This window comes from Falco biarmicus, chromosome 11, assembly GCF_023638135.1.
Source record: "Falco biarmicus isolate bFalBia1 chromosome 11, bFalBia1.pri, whole genome shotgun sequence".
Taxonomy (NCBI): Eukaryota; Metazoa; Chordata; class Aves; order Falconiformes; family Falconidae; genus Falco; species Falco biarmicus.
The window spans coordinates 16255970-16271040 of record NC_079298.1 but is presented as its reverse complement, the minus strand read 5'-3'; the positions used below and the strand labels follow the sequence as shown (position 1 = coordinate 16271040).

At 37.0% G+C, this 15071-nt stretch overlaps 1 protein-coding gene across 1 annotated transcript in view; it reads right to left on the bottom strand.

Annotated features, from left to right (window-relative positions):
• The window catches only part of DNAJB4 (DnaJ heat shock protein family (Hsp40) member B4), a 32091-nt gene that overhangs the window by 15186 nt on the left and 1834 nt on the right, over positions 1-15071 (bottom strand). The window lies entirely within an intron of this gene.

Below are 15071 nucleotides of genomic sequence, written 5' to 3'. Positions count from 1 at the left end.
TTTAAGAAAGGTAGCATATAGCAGTCAAGGAACCATGCAAATATGACAAATCACCATCCAAACCCAACAGCTACGATACTCTGAACTTCAGCAAACAAACTTCATCACTATTGACAGAATAAGATTTAAAGCAGCCTTGAATTCTCTTGCAAAACTAGCAGTATAAGGAGTTGTTATGCTCAGCTGTGCTTCCATGGTATGGTTTGAGCAACGTCTGGTGGGGACATAACTTACATCACTTGAAGTACTCCCACCAGTGAGTGTCAGAGAAGGACTCCATGATGTTTGTGTCACTGTATTGTCATATAATAAAACTGTCAAAACAGCAATAGCTCAGACTAGTTTTAGGACTGTATTTTTCACTACGTTTTCACAACTTCTAGTTGAGCAAAGTAGCAGTGGGTGCATATGCTAGTTTAAAAAATAAAGTATGTGTAAGAATTAACACTTATAACGTCTCCTCTTAAATATTAAAATAATAGTACAGGAGCTGCAATTAGCAAGGCTTAGTGCTTCCTTCCCCTCCCCTCCCTTTTGTAAAATATAGCAATTCATTTCTCAAGCTTCTTTAAAAGACCCAATCATCAGGATTTCCTCTTAAATCAGAATTTTCTTCCCCTTGAATGTCAAAACTTACAGGAATAAATCTGGTAACAACAAAACTTACAATGTGACTTTTTGTTACAATCACAGTGAGTAACTGTTCAGGCATCCTTTCTCTCCCTACAGAGGAGAACATGCTATTCTGGCATAACTGCCAAATTATACCCTAATTAGGTAAAATACTCCCTAAAAACAAAATTATTCAAGATTCTGAGCGAGATATACAGCCATAACTACATTACTTCTACTTCCTGCCCTGCATGAGATCTTCATGTCAGAGTAAAATTTACAATCTGAAATCTATCTTCTAAGACCTGATAGATAACTGGAGCACCTCCTTCCAGAAAGCACATTCCTCCTCCTTCTCCATGCAGAGACCTTCCTTTTATCATATGACCTGAGATCTTTTTGAAATACTAGTAGACTGCAGTTTCTCTCACATGCTTATCAAGTTCTTTAAACAATTTGTAACAGATTGAGAGATATGACTCCCTTACAATTAGTGATTTTTTTATTTTTATAATTATTGTTGTTGTTATTATTATTAAAAGACTAGCGTGCACAAGAATAACACCTAGTGATCATGCTAATGATCATTTGGGTACATGCAATCATACCAGTACTTCAGACAGTGAACTCCATCTGGTAATGTGGCAAGTTTTTATACCTTCCAATCTTCTAGTGTTAGTGCAGTTTCAAGGACAGATAATTAATCACAGCTACTAGATTTTTAGAACTCTGAATATCTGATCTTTGCACCTCTTTTATTGTTCATTCTGTTGTTTTATCCCATATTCCTCTTCAGAATTATTAAGAAAAGAAAATAAAGGAAACATCTTCATGTACTCACCACAAGGACTTCTGGCATTGCAGTCCCTTCAAATAAGCACAAATAGACAGAAAGCAAAACAGCTTTTTTGGTAAAAAAAAAAAAACTAAATATTACTTTTACTGCTATAGTCCTATCTTCCTTATTACCATATACACCTAGAAGTGGAAGTATTTTTAAAAAAGCACTTTTCTATACCGTGAAAAGATACCACTTCCAATATGTTTAAATAAGGTTTTTATTTTTTGTTTAAATGCTTGAATAAGTGTCCCCTACAAAAACAGGCAAGGTCATCACTAGTGTGCAACAGATGAACTCATTTATGGGATTTTGTTCTTTACAAGTTTCTGTATTCCTACCTTAAGGCCTTCCCCTTTTGTAGTAGAACTTAGTAACATCACAGGGCATTCTGTCAGTAAACCCATTTCCCAGAGTCCTTGTATTTCAGCCACCTCTTCAGAGGTTAACACCTTGTGTCCAAGTACCAAAAGGCACCTGCAATATACGCACACTTCCTCATGCACAGTTTTAATTGGGGCATACAGGGATGCATGCTCACCCCCCATTGGGACTTCCACCTTTTACTTAAAGGAGGGGTGGTTGCTCTTAACTGGATTTGCTTATGGAGCATTAACAGGGCAAAACAGGTAGCCAGGGCTGGCCTCAGCTGTGACAAACCAGCAGCAGTGCATCTTGCAACTTACTCAAGCCTCCCAGGAGCAAGCCACTAAACTACTTATCTATAAAATTACTAAGGCTATAATCTAAGACTTTGATTAAGAGTACTCCTGAATGAGTGCAATTTCTCAGACACACAAATCCAGTAATGCACTTGGATGTGACACCACCTCAAAACCATAATAGATAAATTGACACCAATTAGCTACATCTCTTCCTCATTCTACCACATCACTATTTTCTGACTGATACATCACACTATGAATCAATTAACCATCTATATCATCGGTTCTTGGCTTACACAGTCTTCAAATACAACAGCTGCGTTCCGTTTCAGGCATACAGAGAAAAAACTTTTTATCATCACTGTAGTATCAAACGGTATCTAAGAAGCTTTTGCTTATAGTCAATTCTATAAACCAATTTTCTGTCAAACTAGGCAGTCTCAGACATGTCCCCCTGTTCTTATAAGTTACTTTAGAGTACTCTTATTATGCACTGTGAAAATCAGCAGACTGTGTTTGTTCACCGCTTCCTTATATCAGCGGTATTTGTTACAGTCCAAATCACAAAACAAATACATAAAATGGCAATTTCAGCTCAAACTTTTTCAAAGTTGACTGGCTGAAAAAAAAATGGTGTCTTGAACTGTAACAAATTACTAAAGAGCAGGATACACAATTTATTTTAAAAATGTATTAATTCTCATGAATACTTAATACAATTTTGAAACCATACAGAACTTTCCTAATACAAACACACTCTAATCTACAGGATTTCCTGTGTTCTTTGGTCACAACCGAGAAAGTGACATTCACTTTTGTAACACAAGATTTTGTTTAATCTAAAAATATTTATGAAATACACACTAAGAAACTGATAATAGTTCCTTCGGCAGTTCACCTTCACTTCTGAGACAGTTTGACTACTCTTATTCAGTACTCAAGTAAGTATTTCAGTGAAATAATTATTGCTTTAAAATATCTTTCCCATTATTCTCTCTGAACAACCACAGTTTAAATCACATACACATGGACAAATGTTACACATCATAAATTTAGCAGAACAGTGGCTGCAAGGTCACACTTCCAGCTCTTAGAAAAGCTGCATTAATAATATTAACCTTGAATTAGTTGCTTTCTTTAAAGAAGCCTTCATAAGAACAACAGAAATCAAGGAAATATTCACAATAATAGTTACCCTGAACTCAAATTCTAGATTAATCATAAATTAGCACCAATATAAGGTTATTTTAAGGAAAAGCTTCTAAGCAGAACAGTGTCATTATTCCCGGAAGTATCTGAAGGTGAGTAAGAATGCTTATTATTTCCTTTAAATTAAGTCATTTCTTCTGTATTCCTCACCTATTAAAAACCTCAGAAACAAAACTGAAAAAGACAGGACTAGATCACAGAACAAGTTAAAGAGCAAACAAAACCACAGAGGCAAATTCCAGACAGATCACATCTATAAATATACATGTGCACGTAAATGTCAAGGCAGAGGAGCCAAATCCCTCCCCAGATTAAGCTCTTTCACAATTAAGTATTATGATATTTGCAAACGCACATTAATTAATGGAATAAATTGTCATTTGTCCACAATGGTTTGAAGAAAGCACATCCATACACAATAGTAAAATTTCCTGTAAGATCATCCATTATTTTCCCAGAGAAAAAAAAATTGGACAATTACTTGTCTCCTCCTCATCTTTTAACTGTATGTAGTTGACTGAGCTACATTTACACTTTTGGACTATGAATAAGACCTGTGTACAGGTAAACCCATTCATGATTTCATTAAATAGTTTCACTACTCAGTAGATCTCATATACATAAATAAATTCTAGAATTCACAACAGAAGCAACATATACTTGAATTTTTTCTTATATATCTAACACAAAATACAAAGCGAGTGCAACAGTTCTTTCTGATCACACAGTGGCCTAAAAGAAAAGCTTCATCTATTAGTCAAGTACTTCATACCAAACTAACTACCCAAATTTATCAAATTTTTAGTTCAGATCTCTGCAGAAACATGTTACTGCGATGGAAGTAAAAAGGTCATTGTCCATAATGATTCTAGGGCTGATTTTAAGTCTAAATAAATAACCATAAAAGAAAGTGAAACACACATAAAAGCTTTCAAAAATGAATAAATACAGTGACATTTAATTTGTAAAAAAGCATACTTACTTTATACTTTCATATTACACATTGCCTTTGAGAGATTTTACTTGTAAGATTCAAACTGAAAAGCACCCTGAAGTATTTACCAGTTTGCATACTACATACATCATAATTTCTTCCTGAAGCAAATGCAACAGTGCAATTTAATGCAATTCACTGACAATTGAAGCTTACATTAAAAGCTGTTGACTTTTGATCTCACAGATGAAAAAGGAAGAAATGTAGTGGGATAGGTATAGTCATGCTTTACAAATATATCTGGCTTCCATTAGAGATATCTCCAAGTCACTGTGAAACAGTACTTCACAGGACACAAATTTAGTATACTTTCTATATTTACAAAGTCCATAGTATTGCCTGGAAAAATCTCGTCTGATTATTTTTGGTTCAAGAGGAGATATTTAAAAACCCTGCAGCATACAAAGTTAGCCAAGACAATTAAATCCATTATATTCAAGTTACACCAGCCCTAGCATCAACAAAAATATCTTCCATTTTATACTGGCAGTACCTGCTTCAAAATAATGTTTATAATGTTACTGGAATATACGGAAATTATGCTCCTGCCAACAGGCCAAAGGACATGTTTTTAAGATCTTCTGTGGGAAAATTTACTTTCAATATACATCCCAGAGTCAACATGAATTTACAGCTCAAGTGCAAATGTTAAATCTCAAAACGCACACTGCTATCACCCAGAGATATACTTTTACCACTTCTGAGCTTTCAAAATCAATTTTTAAGCCTGTGATTCATGCACCCTTCAATTGTATTCAGAAAATCTACATGACAGCAGGCACTGTCAGTAGATTTTTTTAATTAGTTTTATTGTTCTTGTTACTTTTGCAACAGTAGAGCAAAAGCTAGAAATGCTATACACAACTGAAAATGGCCATCATGTTTATTAATCACATTAAATCTTACTACTGTTTATTTAGTTATGGGGTTGGGTTCTTCAGAAAATTATGATCCCCCCTATATATATTAGGACCTATGTAGAAGTACACACATTAATAGAAAAAGAAACAAAACTTAGATCTAAGTCTGAAGTTGATTTTATTTTAAAGACTATTACAACCGTCACCAAAATCCGGGAATAAAGCTCCCTAACCCCAATGCAGTATTAAGAAGCAGGCATTTATTGTGGTGCAGGGTGCATGAGGGATCGTTCCACCTAACATGCATGCAGAACTATTTTGCCGGTCCCACTTTATGTTGTCAGTTATACATACTCATTACATTTCTCAGAATTATTTGCATATGTATGAGTCTTCATGCCAGGGCAGTTATGCCCCTTCACCCCGCTGTTTGCCTCGTGACTCCACCTAAGTTCTTGCACATATCCCTTACTTTGCACTGCTTCACAAACTCCAGAGCCAGCTTGGGCTGCTTTTTCTGCTGCAGACCCCCTCTTACCATTAGCTGTTCTTTGTTTCACGAAAATTGACTCCCCTGACTAGAAGTCCTTTCAGTCATCCGGTTTGACGACTTGAGAAGGTGGGTACTAGAGCATTAACGACTGGAGAGGGTGGGTCGGCTTGACCTAAACTTTGTGCACATTCTTGTTTAACTAAATCAGAATTTGGTAACTGGGGAGTTTAAGCAACGCAACTATCTTCAAAAACATGACTAAGACACTAGTAACACATGCACACTGATGCCACATCACAACATAGCAAACTTATATGTCATTAACATAAAGAATTGCTTTCTCATACCTGATTCCTGTCTACTAAGTCACAACCTCTACGATAGCTGAAGAACAAAAATACACTTGGAAGAATTTTCCACATTTAACTTTCCGCACCGAGTGGTAATGAAACATCTTCTTGCAAGTAGGCAGACTTCTTAGGACTCAGCTATGATGTATTACATGGATGAAAACACAACTAACCACACACCCACCCACTCCCCACCCCCTTACTTCAGAAGAGTGTAACTACTTCAATCAAAAAAACGAACGGAAACAAAAAGAAAACCAAAAGGAAGCATCCGAAGTATGGTCACACGAAGTAACGCACAAAGTAACTCAAGAAGTTTTGCATCTACAGTGACGTGCGGAATCGAGCTCTACAACTCGAGGAGAGTTACAAAGCAGGTATGTTTACTGCGGCGCCAGGTGCAAGGGGGATCGCTCCTCCCGACTTGCACACCGTTTCAACAAGCGGTCCGATATTTATTATACAAATTCATAATCTCCTCCCTCTGGCGCCTCTTCCAGATATACTTTTCATCTGCTTGGGCAGTTACCTGAAGTTCTTGTTTATCTTTGCATATATTAGAAGTCTTTGTTATTTAGTTTCTGTTATCTTAAAACACCTGCTAGCTAACGATTAGTCCTTCCTTATTGCCCACTCTAACGTGTCAACCTAATACGTGCCCACCCGGCTGGTTTTAATCTGTATCAGCATGACCCCCGGGCGGAGGATCCACCTTCTTTGGGGTGGGGGCCATTTGAGTAGGAAGTCGCTGATCTATTACTATCACAATTATTTTACCCTAGTTTGTTTTCTTTTAGCAGTTAGCACGTCCACATCAGAAGGCTCGCTATTTACATTCTTGTTGAGCTCATCTACATCGGTACTACCTATCCCTTCTCCAAATGCTAAGCGCTAAGCTCCCGCCCTTCCTTCTTTCTCGGGTGTTAATGTTTCTGTTATCTATGCAGTTTCGGTCTGCAGCAGAGTTTTAGGTTTTTTACACTATATCAAGAGGTTAAGCCTTCCCTCTTCTGAAAGAACAGATTCCACAAGTGCTTTTCAATTCCTGACTTAGATTCAACCACTGCTTCAGTTTCCACCCACACAAATTCCTGCCAAAGGACCCTTTTTCAAAACAAGTTGATTGGTCAACCGGGAAAAATACCAATAATGCAAAACACTGAACAGGTTCCCTCACATCACTGACTAGCCTTCAAGTAGTTAATGACATTGATGCCATACATACTTTTGTAAACATATATATGAAAACGTGTATTGTGTTGGTAAAAAGAAATAGCTTCTCACTGTTGCCACAAAAAAATCAAATTCATAAGGAAGCTGAAGTTGTGTTTCCTCCCAGAAAATGTTCTGTTTTGACACGTTCTGCACAATTTACTCATTAAGTTACCAGCTCGGAGCAAAGAAAGAAAAAAAAAAAACCAAACCCAAAACAGTAGTCAAAGTTCCTACTTTCAATTTTACATATACTAAGCCTGGGGTTTTGTCCAAAGGACTGCTGACCCTGCTATCACTCAGGAAATTATTCAGGCCTCAAGGAATTCTGTACTGAAACAGCCCATATACAAATTAAGTTAGACTTAAATCACACATTTATTACACTGTACCAGTCAGGTTTGTGACTCCATGCCATCAACCTTCCCGTGTTGGTTATATAACAAAATATTAAATATAATGAACAGTTTAATACTTTGTAATTGTTCAGTGCTTCTTCCCTCCAATACTAGTTGTTTCTTAAAGCAGTTAGTGGAAAGGATGTAAAAGTTAATCAAATAAAAAGCATCACACTCCTGCAATACAAGTCTTTCAGATCCTCAAGTGCTAACATACTCAGACCCTGAATACATATTCAATATTGTCACATAGGAGTATTTTATTCGTTATACATATGCTTCATATGTATGCCACAGACTTCCATGCTAGTTTTCTCAGCATAAATATTACACCACATAACAAAATGCATACTGTTTATAAAAGGTAAAAACCCACTACTGATTAATTCTGATCAGTGTCAACAAAAATATAATATCGCTAGATAGCCAGGAAAAAAAGCAAATAAAGTCTTACGAGGTGCTAGGAAAGGAACAGAGAAAAAAACCCAGAAAAACCTATTATTGTATCATATGAACAATATAGTACCAATAGTACCTCTACACCATAACACTGTGCAGTTCTGTTCCCCTCAACTCCCCAAAACCAAGTATAATGTTCTTTTTGTAAAAAAATGTTCAGAAAAGGATCATGAAAGACGATCAAAGATATAGTAATGATTCCATGTGAGAAACAATTGAGGCAACATGAGTTCTTCAGTCTAAAAAAAAAAAATTCAATCACAGAGGCCTACAAATGATGGCTAAAGGAGGAGGCAGAGGAGGCATGGACTGTTCATGGACTACTCCTACCTAAGCCAGAGCCACCATGTGAAACTAGCAGAAGCCAGTTTCTACCATAAAATTAAGAAGTTCTACAAGCCATAGAATTCTCTGCCAAAGGACACTGGAAACTCAAAAGTTGTTTCAGCGGGACATTGAAAAAATACTATATAAGAGATCCACTGCACGTTTCTTGACAGAGCAGGAATTCTAGGAAGGTAGAAAAGAGGATCAAGTGTTTGCTTTATTCTAACTTTCCCTGAAGCATCTACTTATGGCCACTTTTGAATGCAAATTACTGAGCTAAACAGAACACTTACTGGACATAAGCACCCTCATTAAAGTAATTAGAATCTCAATATAATGCAACTCAGCCACTTTCACCTTCTAAAGAATGAACACTCTTTAAAAAACACAGAAGCTTAAAATGCAACCATTGGCACTATGCAATCAACCTCAGTGACACAAAGATGTTGCCCAAACTCAGCCAACTCAGAACTCAAGTTCAGCCAACTGCTAGAGGTCTGCTCCAACTAACATGTTAGTTCTAGCATGCTTCCTTGTCATACAACTGCAGTATCGTTTTTGTGTGTTTCCAAAAAAACATTGAACATACTGATTAGCACTTACAAGAACGGTTGGTGGGAGCTTTTTTGGTTTGTGTTTATTGGAGGTTAATGTTTTGTTGGTATGTTTTTTGTGTTGGTTTGTTGGTTTTTTTAAGTGTACCTACACTAGAGGCATGTTACTTAAAATTGACTTGAAAGTACAAGCTATGGTACCACTTGCAACCATGCTCTCTCTCTCGTACCACCTCTTCATCTGTTCCTATGACACAAACTATCAGTTGCTTGTATGCTCTCGCACAATTCACACACACCAAAAAAAAACCCTGAAAAGATGCGTCGACATCTACCCTCATTTCCCTACCTGCAGATTTATAATACAAAACTTGGAAAATAAGCAATGAATATTAAGTTCATCTGTACTGTTTTCCACATAAGTCAAATTAAGAGGGGTGCTGTTTATAATAAACAGACTTTTTAAAAACAGCTATTTAGTAACACTTGTAAAGATGTTTCTAATATTCCTGTTTTCAGTAAAAGTGATGCTTAACAATAACATTCAATGGATTCAGCCCCAATCTTGCAGCAAAGAAGGGGCAAAAATCTCCCTAAAACTATAGAGAAAGAATAGCCAGCTCATATGCTACTCCTCCTGCATCCAGCATTCACCCCACGGACCCGGGCCAGCTGGCACAAACCAAAGTAACATTTGCTCTGGGCTCCCTGAGAGCGGACACAAGGCCAGCTCAGACTCTGGGAACCATGACTGGCTCCCTGCCATTCTTCCACCAAATGAATTCTGGTGTTAAAGAACTTCTGTGACCTAATAGTAGTGCTATGTACTGATTAACAGGAAAAGGACAATGGAAAAATAGTGCTAGTTTCCACAATAACCCTTGCTGACTTTCCTTCAAGAAATTGAAACGAAAAAAAAATTTTTAAAAGGCTTTTTAAACGCATTTATTTCAATACCTTATATAAAGTTAGTTATCACAACTGCCTATCACCCAGGAAACATTAGGATGTGCAGACTATTTGTTTCAACAGAAGCAGCATACAACAGCTCCTCTTTTAGCCTTTCACCTGTAGAAAAGGGAGGGTATCCACCACCTATGACAATTTACTGGCATTTACCTTAAGTATGGTAGTAATTCCTTCACTCAAATTCCTTCACACACACAGCAAAGGAATTTTAAGGAGTTTCTTCCACCAAATAATATAATTAACAACCTGCTGTCTCAGCAAAGAGACAGCAGCCGAGAACTCAGGGCTCCTGTAGAACAAAGATAGTCCTTACAGGTTAGCTCTTGCTAAAAACCTCTGGGAAGCTGGCACTGGCATGACTCATGTAACCTATCTAAACCTGAAGTCTTTCTTTTCAATGATCCTCAGCATATCACTATGTATTTGGATCCATTCTATTTAAAAAAAAAAAAGTCCCCAACACACTGCCAGTTTGGAACATTCATCAGTGGAACATAACACATTATAGAAATATTTTGCTAAAGGTGAAGATTATACAGGTTTATACTGAAGACTGATAGGCTTATGTAGAGTTGTAGCACTACTTCAGTCATGTTCCATAATTAAGAAAAAGACACAAGTCATGTTTGTACATTATATTTTCTTCTTGCAAAAGTATTAGTGGTTTTTTTCCCCCCTGACATAATTAAAAAGCTATCGGTAAACAGAACAGTTGAGAGAAAAAAAACTGAATAAACATGATCATGGTTATGGGCCACATGTAAGAGGAGGAAAAGTGAAGGGTAGGTGGAAGATGCCTGCACAATCCCTATCAATGCTCTACTTTTTTCCTGTAATAATGAGAAAAATTAATAGTTTCCAGTAGAAAATAAACTATTTTCTCAGTCTTGATGCAAAGAAAAAATGCAAAATAAATAAATCTACTTGGAAAAGTGACTCAGCTACATTATATTGTGTTTAATTGCTGTTGTACTCAAACAAGATGAAGGTTATTGATGCATTACTAAATAAGGAACTGCACACATTTTTGCTATGAACATGTGATCACACTGTTCTTACATAAGCAAAAGGAGATGGTCACACTAGATGCTTTTTCCAGAGTGTACTCGTCAAAATCCCACCCAACTGCTCTGATTCACGCAGATAGTTTTACTTGCAAGGCTGAAAACACAAGCTGAACTGTTGGACAAAGACATTTGAAAAGGAGATGTTAGAACAACTCTAACCTGAAAGAACACATGTCAATAAGAACGTACTTCTGTTCACCTACAGAAGACAAAAACAGGCAGCCCTAGCTATATTTACAAGAGTCAGCTGTAACAGAAGTCAAAAATAGTTGCTCATTAGTCTTTCAAATGTTTCAACCATATCCCATAGCTCAAATCAGGTTTCTTATGTGTTGTTAGTTACCCCCGAGTCAACCTGTGAGAGTTTTGGGAAAAGAAGAGGGAAGTGGGCAGTTTAGTAGACCTATTTTGCAGTTCATCACTTAAATTACTTTATTCCTCTAGATTAAATGATGCATGCCTAATTAAAAGGTAAAGAAGGTACAACAAGGAAAGATGAACAATTAAGCAGAAAATGTCTAGGTTTTCTAAAGTGGTAATATTTTTTAAAGCAATAGCAAATTTCAGCAGCTACTGTACTAACAGACTATAGAAATTCTAGTTTCATGAAAAATTTCACTCAAACTCATAACAAAAGTTCAACCTTTGCATGGCAGCATGTTCTAGAAAGACATTTCACTGTACAAAGCAACATTTTCAACCTTCTCCTTGCCCCTCCTGAAAAAATGCAGTACAAAGAACAGCGATGAAGTAGAGGCCACCTGCAAATAAAAATTGCCATTTCCGTGACTATTTAATGAAAACATTACACAGCATCAGTTCACTGACAGGATTCCTAACAGGTAACAATCTGTACAAACAAAGTAAAAGACCTCCTCTTCACATTCTCTACAGAAAATACCGATATACCAATCCATAGGTTTACAGGTGTATTTTTTTTTTGTTTAAACTTCCAGAACCTCCTGTTTTCTTGCTCTTCACATCAAGCCATATCATGACGTCCACATCAATGATTTTTTTTTTAAGTGATATCTGAGATTAAGCCAGCAACATTCATCTCTTTCCAAGTCTATGCAGCGCTGTTGAGAGCTCATTTTTCAACACAGCTGGGCTTTTGATGGTTACACCAAGATACTTTTAACCACAAATAGATACGGAAAGAACAGTTAGACTAGAGCTTTCTCTAAGGTGCCTTTGGATACTGATTTCTTAAAGAGAAAAATACCCTTACACATTCATAAACTTCACTGCAAACTTTTATTTTTCCCAAAACATGCATGGAACCCCTACAATAAAGTTTAGATTAGCTTGTCATAATCATGGGTTTGTGGAATGAAGGGATTAGTCATTTGGAGCTTTTAACCCATCTCTTCCATTTTTCATTACTCACCCTCACAAAAGATTTATCTTTTATGCTTGTCTTCTTAATTGACACTATAATATAGGCACAATCTGGTTTAAAAAAAAGGTGCTCTGAGTCACAAAGTAACAAATATAGTTGTTAGCTGCAATTAAACAGTATCAGAAAGAATACTACCAGGAATTGGGCCTACATAATAGGGAAATACACCGATTTCTTGAAACTAATCAGTCTTTTCCCACTTCCAAGATGAAAATTTTGAACATCACTGCCTTAATTCAACAAGCTATGTAATTTACACACTTATTAACAGGACCTGAATGCACATTGTTCAGTGCTTTGCTGACAGACTGATACATTAAGCACTTCTAGCCTCTACAGCTACTGCATTAATTATTTGTTCTCTCTTTCAAAGTCCCTCAGTCCCCATCTCTGCCTTTCTTAATCCCTATTCACATCAACTTCCATGCCTAGCTCCACTAAACCACTTATTTCAAGCAAGGCTTTTCACACTTTTTCTCCCCCTCATTCTCCCCCATCTTTGAGGTGTTTTGCAGATGTTAACAGCAAACAAACTATCTGCACTCTCAAAGCCTTCCTTCCCATGACATCCACACAAAAACATCCAACCCCCTTGAACAACTCTGACACTGAAGACTGATGACCACATTATCACGCTGACTAATATTATCCAGCTGCCTTTTTGCACTACATTCTTTCTATATGGTGATCTGTGCTGCCTCACTGCATACTGCGGCTGTATTTAAGGAAGAAGTGCATGTTCTGATTTATCCTTCTGTACCTGTGACACACCTAATGCAATGGTGGCCTAATGCAATTTGATAGCCTTCTTTAAGCTAGTCAAAATTCTAGAGGCTAGGTCGTAATAATCTTTTATTGCTCAACTGCCCCCAAGCCCAAAATCAAATTTGCTGGTAGACCTCAACAGAAACCTTGGGGCTAAGACCCCTTCTTCCCTTTTAAGTTTTACTATTAAATTTCCTTTCAGCAGCTCCATCCCACTTCTAACTTTAAATCAAATCCATTTGAAATAAGATTCACAAGAGTAAAATGTGCAAGACAGGTATTCTAAAGAATCTACAATAGCTACACAGCTTTTCTTCAAATACTTGATACAGTAAAACTTTTTTGCTAAGAAAAGCAGCACAACTAAATGCAAGCCAAAACTCCCCACAGATCTGCATTTTTTGGAAACTTAATATATAAAAGTTGGTTCACAAGGGCCTAGCTATGGGCTTAGGGAGCAAATTCACTCCTGCCCTTCCCCCAAAAGCCAAGACGAAAGCTGCATTAGCATCACCGAAGGAAAGGCAGATGTGACAGCAGCTGCAGCAGAGCAGACTGCTGTTCCTCTCCCACACTCTCATCCTCTCCCACAAATAAGTTTTCTTAACCCCTCTAATTTCTCTGTAGCAACCTATGCTTCTGCATTTGTCTGGAACGAAGCATAATAGGAGTATGTGTTGGCTAGGAAGACACAGCTATCACTTGGATCATCTTAGGCTGGTGAATTCTACACAGTAATCTTACTGTTTCAGTACTAAAAACTGTTCCCCTTGACCTCATCTCTCTCATAAGAAAACTTAATTATGAGCATTGTATAGATTGTAGACAGTTTAAGTTATGCTTTAGTATTATGATTTCCCCACCAGCATGTTCTCTTTCAGATCCAAATTGTGGATCTGAAATTATTAATTTTTACTTCAGTGCACATGTAGTAAATATGAAAGCTCATAAAAAACCAGCATATACAGAGCACATGATTAATCTTCTCTTCAGTAGTTAGTTAAGGGAATTTTTTACTGATAATATTGCAGATCCTGGACACTCTTTGCCAGTGCAGGAGCACCAGCTGACAGTTAGGATCTGAATCAGTTGACCTCTATCTCCCAAAGTGATGAAATCATCAGAAACCAATTGCAAATTGCCCATTTCCCCACACCAGCAATGACTTGCAGAAAGCATAGCAGGCAGATTTAAAAAGATCACAATGGTTATTCTTCTCTGATAGTTAAAAGACTGTAATCAGTTTTCCTGTACAGGTATTTAGACACTAAGGCAAAGCTAAACAAAACACACTACCCAGAGAGTTGCAGAATCAACTTTACAAGAAATGTAATCCTTTATAACCCTGTACAAGGTCCTTACTTGTAATAGCTAACCACTTCCTTCACAACTGCCTTATTCTTTGCTCTGGTCACCACAGACCAAAGTTGGAGTCAATTATTAAAGGGAAAGAAACAACTGAAAAGAAAATGCAAGCATGTACTGAAGTGCCTCAGCTTAGACAGAGTCAGTTCCACACTTTTACATCTATGTTTTCGCAATACCCTAAACTAGCTTATATTTAGAAGTACCCTGAATACCTTTTGGCAGAAGAACAAACTCCCTCGTAAACACAGTATCTGATTAAAAAAAAATATTAAAAATATAACTGTGGTTTGTTTGTGCGTCCACGGCATTATAACTGCTTTAAAATATCATCAGTGTTATACAGCTACCGGCTTGTCTCACAGAACTTAGCAAAGAATCATTAGCCCATTTTGTAACAATAAAAAGCAAAGTACATAGATGCTCCACATCTTTAGTAAGTGAAGAGCCATAAAAGACATAGCCAGTAGCCAGCATTAGCATAGATGCATCATAGTCAACTACTGTTGCGTAACAAGCCTGGTATACATAG